Source organism: Pipistrellus kuhlii, unplaced genomic scaffold (genome assembly GCF_014108245.1).
Source record: "Pipistrellus kuhlii isolate mPipKuh1 unplaced genomic scaffold, mPipKuh1.p scaffold_m20_p_9, whole genome shotgun sequence".
In the NCBI taxonomy this organism is placed as follows: domain Eukaryota; kingdom Metazoa; phylum Chordata; class Mammalia; order Chiroptera; family Vespertilionidae; genus Pipistrellus; species Pipistrellus kuhlii.
In genome coordinates this window covers 9,730,669-9,752,687 of record NW_023425595.1, presented here as the reverse complement: position 1 = coordinate 9,752,687, position 22,019 = coordinate 9,730,669, and the positions used below count along the sequence as shown (strand labels likewise).

Here is a 22,019-nt window from a genome sequence, read left to right as displayed (position 1 = left end):
AGAGAGGAATTGAGAGGGACAGAGAGAAACGTCGATGAGAGAGAAAAATCAACCAGCTGCCTCTTGCACACCACTCACTGGGGATGTGCCCGCAACCAAGGTACATGCCCTTGACCAGAATCGAACCTGGGACCATTCAGTCCGCAGGCCGACACTCTATCCACTGAGCCAAACCGGTCCTGGCCAGCTATTGTATAATATTTTAGCCAAAGGAGCTTCACTGGCTTGAAAAATGGGATGGAAAAGAAGGAACAAGAGGGATACTTTTATCAGCCTTCTTAGTTTGGTTTTCCTTGTGTATAACAATTTGCAAGAATGAGTCATTTAAAAGCTGGTTAAATCTGCTGAATTTCTCTGGCATGGTAACATTCACTACAACATGCCTAATGGCCATCTACAGAACATCTGGAAGCAGGACTAAGGCACACTCAGTCTTAGAATGTATGGAGGAGAAGAGTACAGTATAGCAACCCATATATTACTCTGTCATCCAGTATTACACAGGCTGGCTTCTTTTTTATGTCTGCACACAAATCTGGTCATATTATAGTAAGCCAAGTTAGCTGTCCAAGGTATACAGTCAAGGCAAACAAATGATTCCTGATATACAGAAGCAGTGCTGTGGGAGAGATGAGCCAGTCTCCTGTGGCACAGCAGAAGACCCACAGAGGTAAATCTCAGGGAGGTGTATAGGACCCCAAGGGAGAGGAAAGACGCTGATGCTTAAAAGTTGTTTTGGTACTGTGTGTACTAATCCAAAAGACTCTAGATCAGCCAGGCAGCAGCAATCCACAAGTGTTCCATAGGCTAACGCATTTCAAATATGGAAAGACATGCTAATGGTAAAGCAAGAGTAAGCAACCTGGAAGCCATCCTAACTGGGAGCATGAGTGAGAGAAGGGAATCCAAAGGGCACAGCCACATTTGGGGAATGAAGATGATCATAGGCACTTGGTTTCTTTGGGCCTAAGTTAGCCCAAGCCACAGGAATTCAGCTCTCCTGCCCCTGCTAGTTCGGTTGATGCCTTTCCAAGACAAAAACCCCAAATCCCCAGGGACAGGCCTGAGTTCCTACTACTTTTTCATTAAAGCTCAATTCAAAATGGGGGCACAGAGTTAACCAAACCACACTGCCAAAGTCAGGGACACCAAGGAATAGAATCAGCGTCAATGTAGGTCAAAGGATCAAGATGGCTTTTGTGGCCTTCATCTTAGCCACAATAGGGTGTGTACTTTCCTCTCCTCACTTGCCTGACCTCGGGCACAGCCTGATAGGTTTTATTTATCAAAGGAAGGAGTAATAGCCACTCATGATCTCATAGATTTGGGGTGAGGGACAGGAAAGGCAAAGGAGAGAAAAGCCACTGAATCTAATGTGCTCCCACTTTAATCTCACTCCAGAACTCCTTGTATATGGTATAGAGAGAAGTATGGTGGCAGGAAATAAATAAAAGAGAGTTCTACCTTTGAATTATCAGTGCTTTTCTAGAGTAAACTTTGGTGGATATACCTGACTTTCCCAAATGTGAAGTAAGGAAGATAGTCAGATAAAGAGATAATTGTGGAAGGTTCTATGTCTATCAAGCGGTGGTTATATAATGTCAAGCTTAGATGTCTTCTATGGAGAGGCATCTGTCACTTGGAGACACTCCTGGGTTGTATGATGGGTATTTGGGAGAACGGTAAGTGGAAAATAGTGAATGGTATTTGTTTCAAAATCAGAACATTGACGAGCAAATGGGAGCTGTCTCCTTCCTGTCCCACGGGCTTAGAGTCAAATCTTGGCTTTGCAATTAACCAGGTATGAAACCTTAGGGAAATTGCTCAACCTCTCTAAATATTAGTTTCCCATCTGTAAAATGAAAATGATGATACCTACCTTTCAGGGCTGAAGTCAAGATGAAAAGAGATGATGTCTATAAAGTAGTTAGCAGGATGTCTAGAGCATAGTAACTCCAAACAATCAGAGTTATTTTGGTTTTGTTTTTAAATCCTGGAGGCAAAGACAGGAGAGGAGAGGAGGAAGGTGGTTCTTGCCAAGTTTAAATGCTTAAACACCTAGGAGTGTTTTGCCTTGAAAATTCTCTGTCAGGTTGCCTGAGCCAAACCTGTTTTAGAATATTCACTACTTTGATATTACCCAGTGCCTCCTGGGTCCAGGCACTATGTTACAGAAATGAGCAAGCGAGCAGTCTCCCTAGTTCCCAAGACTCACACTCAGGCATTAGTTAATCCTAAATGGCGCTGTCTGCTTTGGGCCTCCAGCTCTTAGAACTCTCCGAGATCTCAAAGGCCTTTCCGGGCAGCCCTTTGTGCTGTAGGATTAACAGTAATGAGACTGAATAGTCACTGAGGTCTTTGCTCAGGCCTTGAATTAGCTCACTTAACCTTCACTACAACCTCATGAAGTAGACTCCATTATTCTCAGTTCCATTTCACAGATATGTTCATGGAGGCGTAGAGAGATGAAATACTCCGATGAGTGAGGAGAGAAGAGTCTAGAGCACGGGGAACAGAGAGGGGAATTAGCTTTCCGGGCTAGGAGGGAAAGAAGAATGACTGAGGGCTGGATGGGCTTAATATTGATAATACTGACAGCTAATATTCATGAAGCACTTGCTGAGGGCGAGGCACTGTCCTGCCAAGGGTTTTACATGTCTTAGCTCATCTAATCTTCACTATTGTTATCCCCGTTGCACAGACACAGACTCAGATGGTGCATGCTTACTAAGAGGCAGAACTGGAATTCAAATGCAGGCGGCTGGCTCCAAAATTTACCCAACTAACATTTTCAGGCCCTTGATCTTATCAACCACTAATGTGTGAAGGCTTAAGAGCTTGCTTTCCCCTACAAACAAACTGAAAAAACTAAATAGCTTCAGGTGAATTGGATCAAGGAGACAAGTCAAGCGAATTGGGATTTTTCTCACTTAAGAAATTGAGTCTGAAAGGTTCTAATTACTGTCAACAGGAAAGACTGCAGCTCCAGCACAGCACCTTGTGCTGGGCCGGAGGCCACAGGAGGGCGGGGAAGAGACACCTGTGCTGGTGGCCATTCCACCATTTCTCATCCCAGCCGCTCTTCCCCGGCAGGTGCAGGGAAGGTAGGTGGTGTGTACCAACAGATGCATGCTCTAAGCCTAAGGAATCCCCACAATTAGGAAGGCTTCAGCCAGCAAGTCCTAAAAGTTCAAAGGCAAAGACATAAGAAGTCTTGGTATGAGATCAAAATCAGAACACTCTCCACAAATTGGTGCTCCTCTTTTTTGTGGGTGGTCAGAGCTGTTAAACTTTCTTCCTCTAAATCTTATAATCGTCCTATCAACTCTGTGCCTGGCTCTAGACCAGAGGGTTTTACACCATTGATCCCATCATGTCTAGAGGCAGCACAGTGTGGTATTGTGGCTAAGAGCATGGACTTCAAAGTTAGACTGTCTGGGTCCAAATCTGAGCTTTGCCACTGATTTCAAATGACTTGACCTTTAAGCTCTTGATGCCTCAGTTTTCCCATCTATAAAATGGAGATAATGATAGTACCAACATCATACAGTTGCTGTGAGTTAATGTAAAGTACTTACATTACATTAATGGCCCATCATACATCCTTTGCTATAGTATTTGCTATTATTTTAGAAATAAAGAAACTAGGGTTTCCTTAACTCAAGTTGCTTTCTCAAGGAAACAGCTAGTGAGTGGAGGAAGGAATGAGATTCAGACTTAAGCCTGCCTAACTGCAAAGGTCTTTAAATCCTACTTTAGTAGGTGGAATCCGACTGGTTAGTGTAAGTCTTGACTTCTAATGATAGAACAGTTCAGGCCGGGTGACTGACAGATTTTATATCAACGTGAGACACATAGATACCCTCCAGGTGACCCCATTAAACAGGGCAAAGTAGTTGCGCCAGGCAGTAGTGTGCAGAGCCCAGACTTTGCAGTCAGATGACCTAGCTCCACTACTTACCACTGGTATGACTTGGACAAGTTATACAACTTCTCTAAACTTTGGTTTCCTCATCATAAAAATGTGAATAACCACAGTATCTACCCAATAGGGTTGTTGTAAAAATCAAATGAGGTCATTTATATATGATGCTTTTCTGGAAAATTAGCAAAGTGCTCAATAAGTGGTAATAGTATTTTATAATTATTAACCAATTAATAGGTGAAGTCCTGAAGTTGAGAAATACTTGGACTTAACTAAAGCCCTTAGCACAGTGGTTCTCGACTCTCCTAATGCTGTGACTCTTTAATACAGTTCCTCATGTTGTGGTGACCCATAAAATTATTTTTGTTGCTACCTCATAACTGTAATTTTGCTACTGTTAATGAATCGTAATGTAAATATCTGTGTTTTCAGATGGTCTTAGGCTCTACAGCAGCGGCTCTCAACCTGTGGGTCTCAACCTGTGGGAACTGCTAGCAGGGTCGCCTAAGACCTTAGGCATTAGGAAGGTTGAGAACCACTGCCTTAGTACAATGACTGGCACATTATAGTAAATATCTGTTGAAGAAATGAGTGAATGAAAACATACTTTGTAGCCTTGACAGTGTGGTTTAGTGGTTGAGTGTCAACCCATGAACCAAGAAGTTGCTGGTTTGATTATAGGTCGGTGAATGTTGCAGGCTTGATCCCCAGTAGGGGGCAAGTGGGAAGCAGCTGATCGGTGTTTCTCTCATCAACGTTTCTATCTCTCTATCCCTCTTCCCTCCTCTCTCTCTCAAAATTCAATACAGACATTAAGGGGGAAAAAATTGCAGAGTGACTCATGAAAATTCAGAGGGACAAAGTTCTGGCCACTGTGTGATGACAGAGATGGGGACTCTCCATGCCCAGGAGGCATGTCTTAGTGGGGGAGGGGAGTGAGAAGATGCCAGGAGCTGTAAAGTGCTGAAAATGGAAGGTCTCTTATTTGGTAGTTACTGTAATCTCAGGAAACAATAAATCATTGCAGGTGTACTGCTTTCCTAGGTTTTGCTGACTCCTAACACCTTTACATCAAGTGCTCAACTCAATCAGCTTGGGTATTTATTTTCATAGAAATGTAGCACAGATTTTATCTTGAAAATCAGAGGAAGCCTAGGGTTTACTTCCTAATAATTCAGTTTACCAGTGTTTCAACTCTAGCACGAATGCTGTAGTTTTTAAGATAAGCAGCCTCTGACTCGAAAAATTCTTTTACTGGTCATATTTAATCCTAGAGAGTGATAGATGAGGTTATTTTGGCTAGAAAATTAATTTAGTCAGAAATTACTGATGCCCAATATATCCCAGGGCTAACTCCCTTCTTGGAAATGAAGCATGAAGATGTTCTCTTGTCTTTTCTACATCTGGTTTGCCTTCTTGCTAAGGAAATTCCTGCTTCTGAAGCTCCTGGGGGCAGCTTAGTCATCTCTGCAAACTCCTCACAGACCACCATGTGTGTCCACAACATTTGCTCAGAGGAACTGAGGCGGCATATGATTATAGACTCAGATGCCTCTGCTCTTCCTGGGAAATGGTGCCTTTTCCAGGGTCAGAGTGGTGTCATTAAAGGAGATCAGTGGAGGAGTGGAAGGAATAGGGCCATGTCTTTGTCCCTTAATCAGGAAAAGCCTTCTCCAAAGTCCAAATCAAGGTTTTTTTTCGCTCCGAAAGTTTGAGGGTTGAAATGGGGTTTAGTCTGAACTCATTTGTATGAGTGTGTACATATTGATGGCTGGGTGAGCTAGTGCCGGGACAAGAACTGGAGATAATGAAATGCTACCAAGCCATGGGCAATCTCAGACTACTGGACAACTTCTAGTTGGTTGGCTGCATGTCCTCAATAGGAATGACCACAAAGACCAGAGAATACCACAGCCCAGGAGTGAACTCTCCAATTTTCAGCTGCGATTGTTTTTATGTTCTTTTATGCAGGGCTCATTTTAAATGACAATCACCCTCAGCCGGGCTGCTCTGCCAAGAGATGCTCGGAAGGACATGGATAGTTCAAGGCATGACCATACCACTCCTTCCAATCCCCGGGGCACTTAGCCTTTGGTACCAGCTCACAGCTGAGTAAATACTCCTCAGTGCTACTCTGCAAGAATGAGGACATGAGTGAGGGAGAGTGGGGACAGAGAGAAGAAGGGGCAAGACATGTGGTACGCCATGTAGCACTTGGATGCCACAAATCACAGGAAAAATCTAAATTCTAGGGCCATGTTCCTGTCAAGCAAAGCCCCAGAGAATAGCAGGCTGTGTTCTTCAATTTTGTCTTCTTTGGTAGCACTGTTGTTTTATGTTAAATGGAGGGAAATGATCATTAGTTTACTGAAAGGAAAATGATCTTACACAAGGAATGAAAATATTAAATCAGACATAGCAACTTTCATGACAGTTTTTAGAATGAACAAAAGCAACTCACCAGGAACTGTTTATATTATACAAAGATTTAAAGAAATGTGAGCAGCACTAGCTGGTTTGGTTCAGTGGACAGAGCATCAGCCTGCAGACTGAAGGATCCCGGGTTCAATTCTGGTCAAGGACACATGCCTGGGCTGGGGGCTTGATCCCCAGTGGGGGGTATGCAGGATGCAGCCAATCAATGATTTCTCTCATCATTGATGTTTCTATATCTCTCCCTCTCCCTTACTCTCTGACACACACACACACACACACACACACACACACACACACACATACACAAAGATGCAAGAAATTAAAAAAAGAAATGTGAGCAATTCTAACCTGTGATCGTGTATGGCACATCATGGCAATCTGATCAGGTTTTTAGGCTCACCATGGCTATCCCTACTCACTACCGAGGGATTGAACTAATCCTGGTCTGATATGATAAGAACCTGGTCTGATATGATAAGAACCCCCAGACTGTGTGAAACCCTTGGGGTGTTGCCCTGCCTTCTGTCCATCATGATGGGGCTATTGAGAGTGGGAGGACCAAGGCAAGACTTGGTTCTGGGGTGGGGTGTCACTCTCTTTGACAGCTTTGATGATATGAAACCTAACAGGCGTGCATAGGCCTAGGGTGGGCAGCCATATGGTATTATGAAAGGAGGCACCAGTGCCAGCAGCAACAGGGCTAGTTACTCTGGCACAGGCATAGTCTCCTGATCATTTATTGAGGAAATGGCAGGCAGCTTTGGACATCAAAATATGAAGCAGGATCTTGGCACCATAGGCCCCCAAAGGGCCCAGCAGCCCATCAGGAAAGTTATTTCAAGCCTAGCATTTGTACCACCATTCATCCTAATCCAGAGACCAACTAGCCCAGCTCTACCAGTTGTTGCTTCACGTTTTCATTTGGAAATAAGAGGACAGGGTGTGTCCTTTGATACAAAGACCTCAGAGCCAAGATGCAATTCTTATCCAGGAAGAAGCAGGTGCTGTGGCAAACTTTTGGGACCCTTCCTCTCTGTAAAAAAAAGTCAATAAAATATATATAAAAAAAAAAAAAAAAAAAAAAAAAAAAAAAGAAAGAAAGAAAGAAAAAAAAAAAAAAAAAAAAAAAAAAAAAAAGAGGAAAGAAAAATGAGGGGGGAGAAAGAAAGAGAAGAAAAGAAAGAGAAAAAAAAAAAAAAAAAAAAAAAAAAAAAAAAAAAAAAAGGAAAAAGAAAGAAAGAAAGAAAGAAAGAAGAAAGAAAGAAAAGAGAAAGAAAAGAAAGAAAAGAGTGCAGGCTCCTGAATCAGTCAACCAGGATCCCAATCTTGGTTCTTCAGCTAGTTGGTCATATGACACTGAGCAAGCCAACTGGAAATAAGAGTGAATAATAACAACAACAATACTAATAGGAATAATGATACTACTAATACTAATCATGAAGAGTTCTTTTCTTTGGGGGGCGGGGGGGTTAAATTTAAATTCTTTATTGTTTAAAGTATTACATAAGTCTCCCCCAGCTGCTCCTAATCTCCAGCACATGCCCTCACTCCCTCACCCCACCCCGGTCTGTGCCCATTGGTTATGTTCATATGCATGCATACAAGTCCTTGGCTGACCTCTTACCCCCCATTAAGAGTTCTTGAGAGGGCCAAAACTGGTTTGGCTCAGTGGTGGAGCGTTGGTCTGCGGACTGAAAGGTCCCGGGTTCGATTCCGGTCGGGGGCATGTATCTTGGTTGCGGGCACATCCCGGGTGGGGGGTGTGCAGGAGGCAGCTGGTCGATGTTTCTCTCTCATCGATGTTTCTAGCTCTCTATCTCTCTCCCTTCCTCTCTGTAAAAAATCAATAAAATATATTTTTTAAAAAAAGAGTTCTTGAGAGGATTAAAAGAGATGATTAAAAAAGAGAGAGATAGTAAACTGAAAGTGCTGGCATATGGCAGGGGAAGCACTCAGTAGCAGCACCTGCTCTGGTTATCACTCTCCTCCATTAGAGGCACAGAGGTGGGATGGCACCTGCATAACAGAAGGTAAAATTCATGGAGATTTCCAGCTCTAGCCAGTGGGTGGCTAAAGCAATCTTATTTCTTATCTCATGACTACTTTATCTTGCCTTTCTTCTTCGTTGATGAGTGAATAAATTGTCTTCCTGCCTGAGGCAGGTACACACCATTTTTCTTGATAGTTAATGCACTGCCAATCCTCTATCATCTCACCATTAAAAGTGCTGATGAGTCATATTGGTAGAGAGACTATATAATTATGCGAACCATTTTCATATTCATGATCACTTTTGATTCCCATAAGAATCTTGTGGGGGAGAGAGAGGATAATGGCGTGATTCCTCTTTTTATAGACAAGGAGAATGAGACTCAGCAAGGGACAAAATCACCAAGTAAATGGCAGATCCATGATCAAATCAAGCCTTCTGAATCCAGGGCAAGGCCTCTTTCTACTACACAGGGAGCGCTCCCTATGTCTTTTTTCCCCCTGGAGCCCTGGAGACTCAGCCGCTTTTGTTTCTCCTATGGATGAAAAACACCTAGCAGAGTGGATTCCAAAATGAGAATGCAGTGCTAGCTGCAAGTGCTATTTCTAGTATCACTGTTAATATTTAAACCTGCCACCAGCTATTTCATCTCCATCATCCCTCTAGGCTGGCTCCAGTGTCAGATGTAGTCAATCTGGCTCCCAGCTTCCTTGTTCTCTCCAAACAAACAGACAGACCCTTTCTAGTTTAGGTGACTTTCTGCTAATCTTTATAGAGAAGGGATAACAAAAATAAACATGAAGCCACTATAAATCTGTATCTGCAATTTTAACAGGACTAGACACAGATTGGCAAGAGAAGAGTGTATTAATATACATTAAAAAATTTCCAACTACTCTTTCCTTTCCAATTTAAAATCAGGCTGAAATTTTATAAGCTATCAGCAGAACTGTCTGATGAGGGCTTGTCTGAGAAAGCAAGCCACAGAAAACAAAAACCAATAAAAGTTATTATTTCTTTGGGCTTTCCACTGTCCAAAGTAGCCACAGAATAAATAAGAAGTGGAACAGATTATGCATTTGATTCGCTTAAAATGCATTTTCCTTCTTTTCTAAATAAATATAAAAAGAAGCAGTGGCTAACAGAGTTACTCACTCAGGGTGAGTTGAACCAAGACAGACTAAAAATAAAAAACCAATGTAAAGTTCCCTGGTTCTCGATGATTGTGTGAATGGCGAAAGGCTGTTGCCAGCATGTGGGCGTATTTATAAAGACCACAGCCTGTTCTCTTGTCAGAATCCACTAACTTCCACCAATGATGATGGATTTATGGCTACCTATCAAATAAAAAAACAGACTTAGGGAAACAAAAACAGCAGGAACCAGAAAAGAAGATTGGATACAGATAAACACATCCCTCCAGAAGAATCTACCGTTGTCTTTCCTGCTGTGTTCTGTTTTTTTGTGGGCATATATACTGTACCATATCTATAATTATATGTACATGTGTGGGTAAGAGAAAGAGGCAGCTAGACACAGAAGAGTGTCTGACTGTTTTGGGACTGGATGGGAAAGGAAACCGATGTTAGCAGTTTCTGTTCCTTAAAGCCATCAGCTTTGTTTTTCAAAATATCGTTTTCCTGGTAAAAGATTCTTTGCCTATAATGTGAGTAAATCACTCATCTTATTTTAATAAAAATGTGAACCAAATGATAGTGGCTCTCCATCCTGGGAAATGACACAGTGGTTAGGTTTTTTGAACCCTGATCCTTATCTTTCAGCGGGACTGGCAAGCAAACAAAAAGAAAGGAAAAAAGATGAAAAATACCCCAGAGGCATCAAAGGATGAATCCACTCAATTTCTTTTATGCACAAGTCTTCTGAAAGAGTTTGGATAAGGTAGCTGGTTTCTCCATTGGTGGGTGCCTTCAACTGGGCACCAACTCTTTATGCCTCAGTTTCTTCCTCTGTCAAGCTTCACATGTAAATAATCAGGGTCAGTTAGACAAAGTTAAATTTATTTTAAAGTATGTTAGATTGTGTACCCTTTTGACCTTTTGGATTTTGTCACATTCATGTATAACCTATTTAAGTAATTAGGAAAACAAACAAAAGCATTGGGAAGACATCAAAGGGTCTGAAAAAAGCAATACCATTCAGAACTATTAAAAAATGTGTGAACTTTTTGACTCAATAATCCTCAGGATTCTATTTGGCTCTAACATTCTGGGATTCTTTCACTGTAATTCTCTGTGGTGAGGCAGCATCATAAAGAACAGGTAGGATAAAATTTGAATCCAGGTAGGTAGCATATAACTTGGTGGGTATGCTATGAAACCCAAGTTATTGCTTTCTAATGTAGCACACATACCAGCTAAGAACATGAAATTTGGAATTAAGACAAGGTTCAAAATGTCTCTGTTATTTCCTGGCATGGATGAAATTCTTTGAGCCCTAGTTTTTCTTATTTATAAAGAGGGATACTTCTTTCTTCTCAGACTCTACACAATAAGGGCCCCTATTATTGCCCTAACCACCTCTCCTTCTAATCACCCGTCTCTCAGACCATTCCAGCCACACTGGCTTGCTGTTCCTTGAATAGGTCAAACATGCTCAGGACTCAGGCTATTGTGCCTGCTATCCCCTTTGTCCCTAGATACCTGCTTATCTTACCGCCTTCAGGTTTCTGTTCAAATACCATCATATGAATAAGGCCTCCCCTGGCTATAGTATTTAAAACAGCAACTCTTGCCTTACTCCCTGTTATCTCCATATATACATATATATATTTAATCTTCACCTGAGGATATGTTCTTATTGATTTTTAGAGCAAAAGGAAGGGAGAGGGAAACAGGGTTTTTGAAGGGCAAACTCCATTCATGCATCAGGAATTATGGGACATCTACCACATGCCAGATATTGTTTTTAGGTGCTTAGAATATATTAGGAACTAGACAAGTTTCTTGCCCTCATGTATCTTACCTTATACTGGAGAAGACCAATGATAAATGATTAACTAAATAAATAACTATATAATAAGTTAAAATAATAGTAAGAAAAAAGTATAAGAGAGCAAGTTGGAGAGGGAGTGTGAGTGGGTAGTGGTGGTACAATTTTATATAGCGTAGTCTAGGTAAGTTTCAAGGTGACACCCAAGTAAAGATTTGAAGATTAAGGAGTAACCTAGGCAGACATCTGAGGGAAGAGCATTCCAGGCAGAGGGAACAGCCACTGCAAAGGCTTTCAGGAAGGAGCATGCCTATTGAGTCAGAGGAACAGCACAGAATCAAAATAGCTGGAGCTAAGAGAACCAGAAAGAAAGAAATAAGAGTTGAGGTTAGAGAAATAATTGAGGTTAGTTCATGTATGGCCTTTAGGCCTATAAGTAAGAATTAAATTACATAGTCATGTTAAACGACTATCGGGTCTAGTAATAATTAATGTCGTTTTTAAACATTCGTTTAAAATCTTGCTTGGCGTTGACTTATATTGACATAACCTTCAAACACGTGGTATCTACAGAACGTGTGAAGTGCAATTAACAAGTTTTGCTTGAAAAAGTTTGTGTTTGGTTTGTTTTTTGTTGCAAAACTAGGGCTAAGAAGATGGCGGATGAAGAGCATATTCGGCACTGCATGCTTTACGAGTTCCAATTAGGAAGAAAAGCAAGTGAGGCTGAAAAAAACATCTGTAGTGCTCTTGGTCAAGATGCAGTTAGCGCCAGAAAATGCCAGTGTTGGTTTGAGAAATTTCGCGAGGGAAATTTTTCATTAGATGACAAGAGTGGTCGAGGCCGTGTGTTCCAATTTTGATCAAGAAGCTCTTCAAGCTCTTTTGGTGCAAAATCCTCAAATTACCCAACAAGAGCTTGCGACAACTTTAAATTGTTCACAAAAAACAATTTCCAATCAATTGCGTGCACTTGGCAAAGTCCAAAAGTTTGGGAAATGGGTTCCTCATGAGTTGACCAACAACAACAGTAATCAAAGAGTCACAATTTGCAGTTCGCTCCTCTCTCGTCAAAACCGTTTGCCGTTTTTAGAGCAAATTGTTACCGGAGATGAAAAATGGGTGCTGTATGTTAATTTGAAAAGGCGGCCTCAATGGTTGGAAAAAAATGAGGCTCCGCAGCCCACGCCAAAACCTGACTTGCATGCGAAAAAAGTGATGTTGTGTGTTTGGTGGAATTTTAAAGGAATTCTTCATTATGAACTTTTACCATCTAACCAAACCATTACAAGTGCAGTGTATAGTGCCCAATTGGAAAGGTTAGCCCAAGCTTTAAGAGAAAAAGAACCCGCGCTGATTAATCGGAAGGGCGTAATTCTTCACCACGATAACGCATGACCGCATACTGCAAGAATCACTGCTGAAAACTGCGCCAGTTGGAATGGGAAGTTCTCCCTCAACCTGCATATTCTCCTGATATTGCCCCTTCCGATTACCATTTGTTTCGTTCTTTGCAAAACTTTCTTCTTGGAAAAAAATTTAATAATGAAGAATGCCTCAAAAATGCATTGACCGAATTTTTTGCATCAAAATCACAAGGATTTTACAACAGAGGGATTAAAATGCTTCCTGAGCGTTGGGCACAAGTAGAAGAAAACAACGGCAACTATATTGTTGATTAAATTTTGTTGTATTGTTTAAATAAATTCGATTTTTAAAAGTATTAGAAAACGACATTAATTATTACTAGACCTAATATAACAGTATTTGATACATAGTAAACATTTAATGAATGGCATCTACATCTGTTATTTACATTACTATCTTCTGATCCCTAAGCAGAGCTAGTCTGGATGGTCACGCTACAGAAACTACAGCACCTTTTATGTATTTAGGTGAAGCTAAAGAGTCCTTCAACATTTCCAAAAGTATAGAAATCAAACAGATCAAAGGCCTGGGTGATCCCCAGAAGCAAGCAGAGATGGCTAATTCCCTGCAGGTGCTCCAAAAACTGAACTAACAGAGACACACACAAAGTCAACACGGCATCAATAAAAGCCAGGGCCGGGAGTAGGGTGTGGATGAGGTGGGCTTGGCTAAAGGCTGAAACCAACAGAAGAGTCATTAGCAAGTAAGAGAAAAAGCAGTGGAGCATGGAAGCATCCCCTACAGCTGTTGAAACACATTCTGATATCAATGAGACCACAAAGTCATGAGAATAATAACTACAAACTGCCAGGGAGTAAGTCAGGGAGCCCAGCAACATGAATGCACTTGTATGGGGAAAAAACAACTTAAGAGATTCAGGCAAAACCATCCCCTTTCCTGGGGGAGGCTCTTTAATCTTTAATATCTCTCTCTTGACACTAGGCACTGATCTTGCCCCAACAAGACAAAGGATAACTTCTGAGAAGCTAATACTCCTCATTTGGGTGCAGGACTTCTGAGGAGTGAGTGTCATGTGTCTGTGAGGCTAAACAAGTTCTCTCAGTCATGCAGTGTCACAGCTGGGCAGGTCAACGCTAAGACACACCCACTCCCCCTCCATCTCTCCCATCAGGAGGGCTAGGGCCCCTGAGCTTCGAGGAGGAATGTGCTCTCTTTGGGAGCCAGAAGCAGGCAAGAATGTAAGAAAGGCTGTATGAAGATATTCAGGCTGGGCTTGCCACTGCTTTAAATTGTTGTGCTAGTTTCCTCTGGCACCTGCCCTGGAGAAAGCAAAGCTAGGCACTTTCCAGTGGAAATCTGGAGCTGGGCATCCTTTGTGGCCTCACTTTGTGGCAAGGCAGAGTGTTGTCCTTGGTCTCCATGACCCTGACTTAACCTACTCAATACGGAGCAGTTTAGTCTGAATCAGAAGAAACGAAGAGCTACTCAACGTTGACTTTCAACTTACAATTAAAACTATTATGAGGCCCTGGCTGGATAGGTCAGCTGGTTAGTTCATCATCCCGATATGCCAAGGTTGTGAGTTTGATCTCTGGTCAGGGCACATACAAGAAGCAACCAATGAATGCATGAATACATGGCACAACAAATCTCTCTCTCTCTCTCTCTCTCTCTCTCTCTCTCTCTCTCTCTCTCTCTCTCTCTTTCTCTCTCTCAAAATCAGTAATAAAAAATTAAATTTAAAAAATTATGAAAATGAATATGGGAAACCTGATATTTTTATTCCATTCTTCAAACTATATGTCTGTTTGCCTTTTCAACTCCTGATAATAACCATATATTTGCTTTGGAAGTTCTTAATTGCTACATTCCGACCTATTCAAGTAATACATATTAAATGCTAGGTTCTGTGGAAATAGCAGTGGATGAGGCAGAGAAAAATCCCTATTTATATGAAGCTTACATTCTAGTGTGTGTGGGGGAGTGTGGAGAGATAAACAATAAACAAGTAGATAAAAATAAAATAGTTGTAGAAAGTGATAAGGCAATGACATAAGAAAAACAGGGTGGTATGATATAAGGGGCAGAGGGGGGGACATTAGATGGGAAGCAAGGATAACCTCTTAGAGAAGGTGTCCTTTGAGCTGAGACCTAGCAGATAGGGAGGAGCCAGGCACGCCATCTGGGGTAAAAGGGAATAGCAAATGCAAAGACTGGAGATGGGAACCAGCAGCAAGAGTTTGTTTCTCACTTCTCTGTTCTCACATACACGCTATTTCTCTGTCTCCAGCATGCTACAATCTGTTAAAAAAAAAAAAATTGTGCTATGAGGCCCAAGAAAGGAATAATATTGAACAAAACATAATTCTAAGGCTGATTGATTACCGGAGACACTTATTGGCTTTGGAGGAGGGTGGGAGCAGAAGCACTCTGATCCCAGGGTGAAGGTAAGGCAAGGGCTGTAGAAACTGCTTTCTTCCCCCTTTGTTGCTGCATTTCACTACTGTGGTTAATTGGCAAAGCAGTCTGTGTGAATGAATGCAGGATGTCCAAATTGCGGCACTGTTTCACACATCACCATTTCAAATCACCAATGACAGGATTTAGCACTCCATGTCTGGCAGCAACCAGCAGTCAAGCAGAGAGAATTCCACTGGATTATCCAAAGTATCTGACCCGAAAATGAGGAGCGAGGAGAACATTTTTAAAAACAACTCCTGAGTGGTATAGTGAGCCAATCTGACATCGAACTGAGACACACAAATATCCAGCCACTTCTGAGGCATAAGGTCAATTTCTTGTGCTTGTCCCCGACCTGCAGAATCCATGTTCTTGATCTATGCTCAGTCTTTCACTGTCTTAGCCACAGGAGTAGTGTGAAGCAGAGGTGGGTGGATGGGCAGCCCTAGGGCAATATTCCACTGTCTGACTCCAGAGGAGCGACAGAACGACAGAGGAGGAGGGCACACTCACAAACACAGGGCATGTCGCTAAAGAAGCTGACATTTGCAGCCAGACTTTTATCTTCGGCAAGCCCCGCACAGATCCCAGGTTTGGCATGAGGGGACAGAATGAAGGAAAGCAGCTGACTTCCATCTAGCAAGAACTGCCCATGCCTTGTGGATCTCTGAACTTTTTAATTCTCCCAATCAAGTCCTGAGACCCCTCCACACCTCGTCCTGTTCTCCTCCAAGCCATCCTCACACAGCTGTTAGGTGAGATTTACTAGATGGAATGCGTTTGTAAAATCTGTTTTGTTCATTGGAACATGTTTATCTAGAAAGAAAGAAAAAAAAACCCTGTCCCTCCTCACTATTTACTTTTTGGTGACTGCCTTCTGGGATTTGGAACTGGATAAACAGATGGACTTCACAGAAGGAACCAGGCGGAGCGCCAGGGTGTGTATATATATCTTGGTCTCAGTGTATATATGGCGGATAGTCCTCATCCACACAGCTGTGCTGGTTTGGGCGGGACGTGAGGGGACAGCATCTTCTGGATGAGAGGCCTCCCACTGCCCCAAGGTGCACCTCCCCGGGGGAACCGTGGACTGTGGGATGCCAGATGGTGTCTAGAGTTCTAACCCCAGATATACGACCTCCATTTCATTTTTGGCCTCTGGCTGTGGTCATTAAGGGCTGTGCCAGATTCAGAGCTATTGCTTATGATTTGTACTGCATTTGTCTGATACATACGGGTGCCCATAATGTGCTGAGTGTTTGCATTGTCTATAGTGACTAGTAAGCTTCCAGCACTTCTGCCATAAACTGGATGCCTCTTGTCAAAGGCATGCCCAATGAGGGGTGCGGTTGTGTGGTATGTGCATGCACACACACACACACACACACACACACACACATACAAGTTGTGGAAGGCCTGAAACAGTATTTTCCAGGCCACAGGAAAAGTATAACTGCCAGAGGGAACAGGGTACAGTGAATATCATGTGACAGCATGCTGCTGCTGAAAGGGAATTGGATGGGGAGTGGAGAAGCAGTTTCCCTCCTGATTTTTTTTTTTTTTTTTTTACTTTCCTCAATATAAATCTCTACTGCAGGGGGTGGTAGTGGAGGAAGTAATTCTTTCATGATTCAATGTACTTCCATTCGAATAGCCAAAAAACAAAACAACAACAACAAAAATCTTCATTTGCTTCATAGAATAGGATTCAGGTGGATGTTTCTTCCTTCCTGGCAACATTCCTTTAAACAACCATGAAAAAAATAGATGGCCATACTGCCCAAACAGAGAACTGGTACTAAATAGAGCCAACAAAAGAAAATAACACAAAAAACCCTCCAAGACCCCAAACAAAAACTCCGTGAGGTAAAGGGGACTGCATTCATCAGGTGCAGGTAGCTCAAAGGCAAGAACATGAAATAATTAGGCTCCAACAGACCAAGGTGCTATGGGTAATGGGACCTCATAAAGACAGAACAAAAGATTCTGCTTCCAACAAAGGTTCTGCAGACCTTTATACTATCGTGAGCAATGAGCGTGAGGGGTGCTGCCCAGGAAATGAAAGGACTCAATCGTTCCTCTTCAGTGAGCGGAGCCCAGGAGGAGTGTTCCAGGGCGCTCTCACAAACACTCTTTAATAATACCATCCAGAGCCTTTGATTCAAGGAACATGCTGAAGAATAAACAGCCTATTAATCTGCGTTTTCTGGTGCGCCTGAGTATACAAAGCGGCAATGAACTAACCCCTTGGCTCCTGCAAACATCCTGACTGCACACCATCCACTGCTTCACTGCACAGCCCAGCTCCTCCTCTCCACCGCTGCATGCAATTTGTCCCTGGAAAAGCTTCAGGGTTTGGGGGCCCTGATGGTTTCAGCTAAGGATGCCCAGGCCAAGCTCAGGGTGCAAAGAACTGGAAACAGCGCATCCTTGTTTGGCCATAAGCAGCATCACCATGTGACTGGAGGCCAAATGAGAACTGTGTGGTAGTGTGACTGGGTGAGGAGACAAAGTCATCAGTCTGCCTCTTTCTGAGCCAAGCTGACAGCCACAGGCCTGGGAAAGGAAGGCCCAGTTTCAATTGCTTCCCAGTCTTGGTTACCCTGGTGGCAGGAAGGGCTCCTGCATGGGTGGGCTTTGGGTGCTATTCTGTGGAAACATTCTTGGGCGTTTTGCCTAAGTAAAAATTACCAAGTAAGGTCCCTGAGTTTTCAAGGAGGAAAGGAGAGGAAAGATAAGTGGCTGTTTCACTAGCAGATCCTTTCACTAAGCGTTACTCTTTAAAAACAATCAGGTGTAGCCGAAACCGGTTTGGCTCAGTGGATAGAGCATCGGTCTGTGGATTGAAAGGTCCCAGGTTCGATTCCGGTCAAGGGCATGTACATTGGTTGTGGGCACATCCCCAGTAGGGGTATGCAAGAGGCAACTGGTCAATGTTTCTCTCTCATCGATGTTTCTAGCTCTCTATCCCTCTCCCTTCCTCTCTGTAAAAAATCAATAAAATATATTTAAAAACAATCAGGTGTAGCTTTTGCAATAACCACTTGATGCAGCATCAGGTTCTCCTTCCCACCCCTCAGGAAGTCTTAGATAAAGAAGCTGATAGTATGAACTTTAGGCAATAAACCAAGGTTCAACTGTTGAAACGGTGTAACTGAGGCTAGGATCATAGGCTCAAAGCAGCTATGAGAGCAGGCGGCTTCTTTGTATTCCATAGTCATTGACCTCGTGCAAGGTATGTAGATCATAAAAGAAACTGGCCTGGTAAGGTGGATAAATAAGTATCAGTGTTACTTAACATACACACACATGCGCACACACACACACACACACACACTCACTCACTCAAAGCACATATACCACTGCCTCAAATTTACATCCAAAGAAAAACACACCTAGTGAAAGTTTACTTGCTAAAAATGGTTTCAAACAGGTGCTATGATAAACAAATATTTACTTTTAAATTTATTTCAGAGAGAAAGGGAGAGGGAGAAGGAGATGGAAACATCCATGATGAGAGAGAATCACTGACTGGCTACCTCCTGCATCTCCCCTACTGGGGATTGAGCCTGCAACCTGGCATGTGCCTGGACTGGAATTGAACTGGGGACCCTTCAGTCCCCAGGCCAACACTCTATCCACTGCACCAAACAGCTAGGGCTGATTTTTTAAAAATTAATTCTAAAGCCGTCTGGTCCTACTTCCAGAGAACTTTATGTTTGGAGAAGAAAGGGTGTTAATCTTACAAAAGAGAAGGAAGAGCACAAAAGCTCACATTTTGTTCATGACTGACTCAGATGCCAGAGAGTGCAGTGGTCAAGCGCATGGGCCTCTAAGTTAGATATACCTTTCTTTTTTAAAGTAATATTTATTTATTTATTAATACTTCAGAAAGAAGAAGGGAAATGGAGAAAGGATGAGAGAATTATTGATAGGCTGCCTCCTGCACACCCCTTACTGAGGATAGAGTCCACAATCCAGACATGTGCCCTGACCGAGAATTGAACCATGACCTCCTGATTCATGGGTCAACGCTTGACCACTGAGCCATACCAGCTGGGCTCTAAGTTAAATCTAGATGTTACTTGCTACATGTGTGAACTTAGACATGTTATATAAATTCTGTGTCACTTTCCTCACCTGTGAATCAGTCTCACAAAATTACTGTAAGGCCTATATAATTTCAAAAATACTTAGTACAGTGCCTGGGACTCAGTGAGTGCTCAATAAATGACAACTATACTTATTACTCTTCTGAATATAGGCCCATGAAGCAAACATGGCTCTGTGAAGAGGCCTACCTGGGAGTTGGCACATGAGCTCCTTGAGACAGAAGTTTTTTCATCCCCTTATTAGGCTGGGCTTAGAAGCTCTCAGATCTTCTAAGTGCATTGGAAACAAGAGTTTGAGCTCCGTGGGGCTACTGATGAATGGGGCAATGAGAGATCAAATCCTAGTTCTCTGAGACCTCATTTTTCATTTGGGAACCGCGGAGTTTTCTCACCCTGAGACTGGTTTAGCAGATACAGCCTTCTTCCTCTAGCCTTCCACCTGTTTAGACAAACAGATGTAATCAGGACGCAAGAGGGGCCCTGCAAGCATAGATCTGGTATCAGACAGCCTTTCCCGGCAACGTTCCTGGGGATGGAAGATGATGAACATTTATCTGAAGGCCGAATCTAGCCCTCCCTTCCCTGTAACGGGGGCCTTAGGAAACCGCTTCTTGTGATTAGAGCCATCAGTACTCCGCTCCAAGACTGTGAGGTGGACTTCATTAATATTGATGAGCTGCAGCTCCTTAACCTCATTTGATGTTTATTTACAACCATTCTTCTCATATGCTAATGAGTGACACTGGGCTCTTCAGATAGAAAGGAGAGCACTGGACCCTCTCTGCCAGCAACTCTGTGGCAAACTCCTGTCCCTTGAAACAGAAGGTCGCACAGAGGGAATGATGCCAAATGGAGGGAATGCAGCAGAGGGGACAAAATGATGTGAAAAGAATGTTTGCAATGCGATGGGGGAGAGAGAGAATCCCAGCTGCTGGGGCCACGGTGTGACTGAGGTTTGGTTACACCCACCCAGTGGGTAACAAAGACAAGCTGAAGGGCGGGGATCTGAGGAACTATGAGAGAGACAATATGTTAGATTTTAGAATTGGGGTGGGGGTGGAGATGAGTGGGCCCCAGGGTATCAGAGGACTGAAGGCCTCTCTCCAATTCATTTCATTTTCTTCTATGATTTTAAGAAATCAATTACCAGGAGACTGGGGTAGATTTCTGCAAGGCAGTTAAATGCCCACAGCAACTAATTCTTAGCAAATGCTTGGCTTGGAGAAAAAGTGCTTGTCCAGGGCATCACTATGAAATGGATAAGCAGACATGAATAATCAGCCTCTCTTTCCTCCACGTTATGGTTATGAATATCAAAGAATAGGATGATTAAGCAACAAAGAGCCAGAGACAGAGGAAAAACTATATATTTAAAAAAGATGGCCAAAATCGGTTTGGCTCAGTGGTGGAGCGTTGGGTCTGCGGACTGAAGGGTCCCAGGTTCGATTCCAGTCAGGGGCATGTACATTGGTTGCGGGCACATCCCCGGTAGGGGTTGTGCAAGAGGCAGCTGGTCGGTGTTTCTCTCTTATTGACGTTTCTAGCTCTCTATCTCTCTTTCTTCCTCTCTGTAAAAAATCAATAAAAATATTAAAATAAAATAAATAAATAAAGATGGTCATTCTATTATTTTAGAACTTCTAGGCCTAATAGAATACAGAGCCTTTTCCAAATTTCATAGTATATACCAAGCCAATTTTGTATCATCCCACCTATTCAAAAGGTATGAAAAACTATGTAAGACATATGAAAAAAGATGGAAGAAAAAATACTTTGGATATACAAATGTTTATGAGTTTCAATGCAACATCAAACTTAAAATTTCTTACATACTTAAATGTCAATTCCCACTATTTCTTGTCTATGCTGCTTTGCACTTCACATTACTATTTAGATAATTATTCCCTTTCTGCCTGCGGGGTCCACACCCTCTCCTTTCTCCCAATCTGGCTTTTTCTATGAAGCACTTTGAAGATCATGCCTACCCTTGATGTGCCTTTCTGTAAGGCTAAATAGGCAGGAGAAAAAAGGAATCTCTTACCTTAAAGATTTAACCACATTTATTTAAGTACAAAGTATTGGTTCTAACGGGTAGATTTTATGTTTGAGTTGTCTGTCTGAGATCATCATCCCTTAGGGTATGAATTTCATCTCTTTCAAGTTTTCTATGAACTCAGTTCCTGTTGGACTGAAGGAATCAATAGCAATGTGTATCCGGCCTAACAATCTTCAGTTCACCAATGCTTACAGACAACATATCTGGAAAAATAATTGACAACCATATTCTTGTCCTAGACTAAAGCAGTATTTCTTAACCATTTTTTTCTTTCATTATTATCCTCGCCCCTACCCTTTTAGACATTTTTTCTAAATGCCCAACTCCATGAAAATTTAATACGATATATATACTGTGTGTGTGTGTGTGTGTGTGTGTGTGTGTGTGTGTGTGTGTTGTTCTGGGAGCCACAAACCATTATAATATCTAATTTTTTTAGGGGGGGGAATATTGTTCCCATTTAGAATGCATGTTCTAGAGACTTTTAAAAAGTATATAATCTTATTTAATGTGTTTCAGGGTTGAATCTAATATTCTCCCAAAGTGAACCATCAAACACAATTATACCTCTGTTCTGATTTAAAAGAAAGAAAAAAGGCCATCTTTGTGCCTATCTAGCACTAGTTCTTCCCAAGAAGATATCAAAACCTTTGTTCTCACACTGGACCTGATCCTGCCACAGAATTAATAGCTTACTTTTTG

General features: G+C 42.3%; 1 protein-coding gene across 3 annotated transcripts in view; it reads right to left on the bottom strand.

Moving 5' to 3' along the window:
- CUNH11orf49 (chromosome unknown C11orf49 homolog) overlaps positions 1-22,019 on the bottom strand; it is a 126,042-nt gene that overhangs the window by 22,800 nt on the left and 81,223 nt on the right. The window lies entirely within an intron of this gene.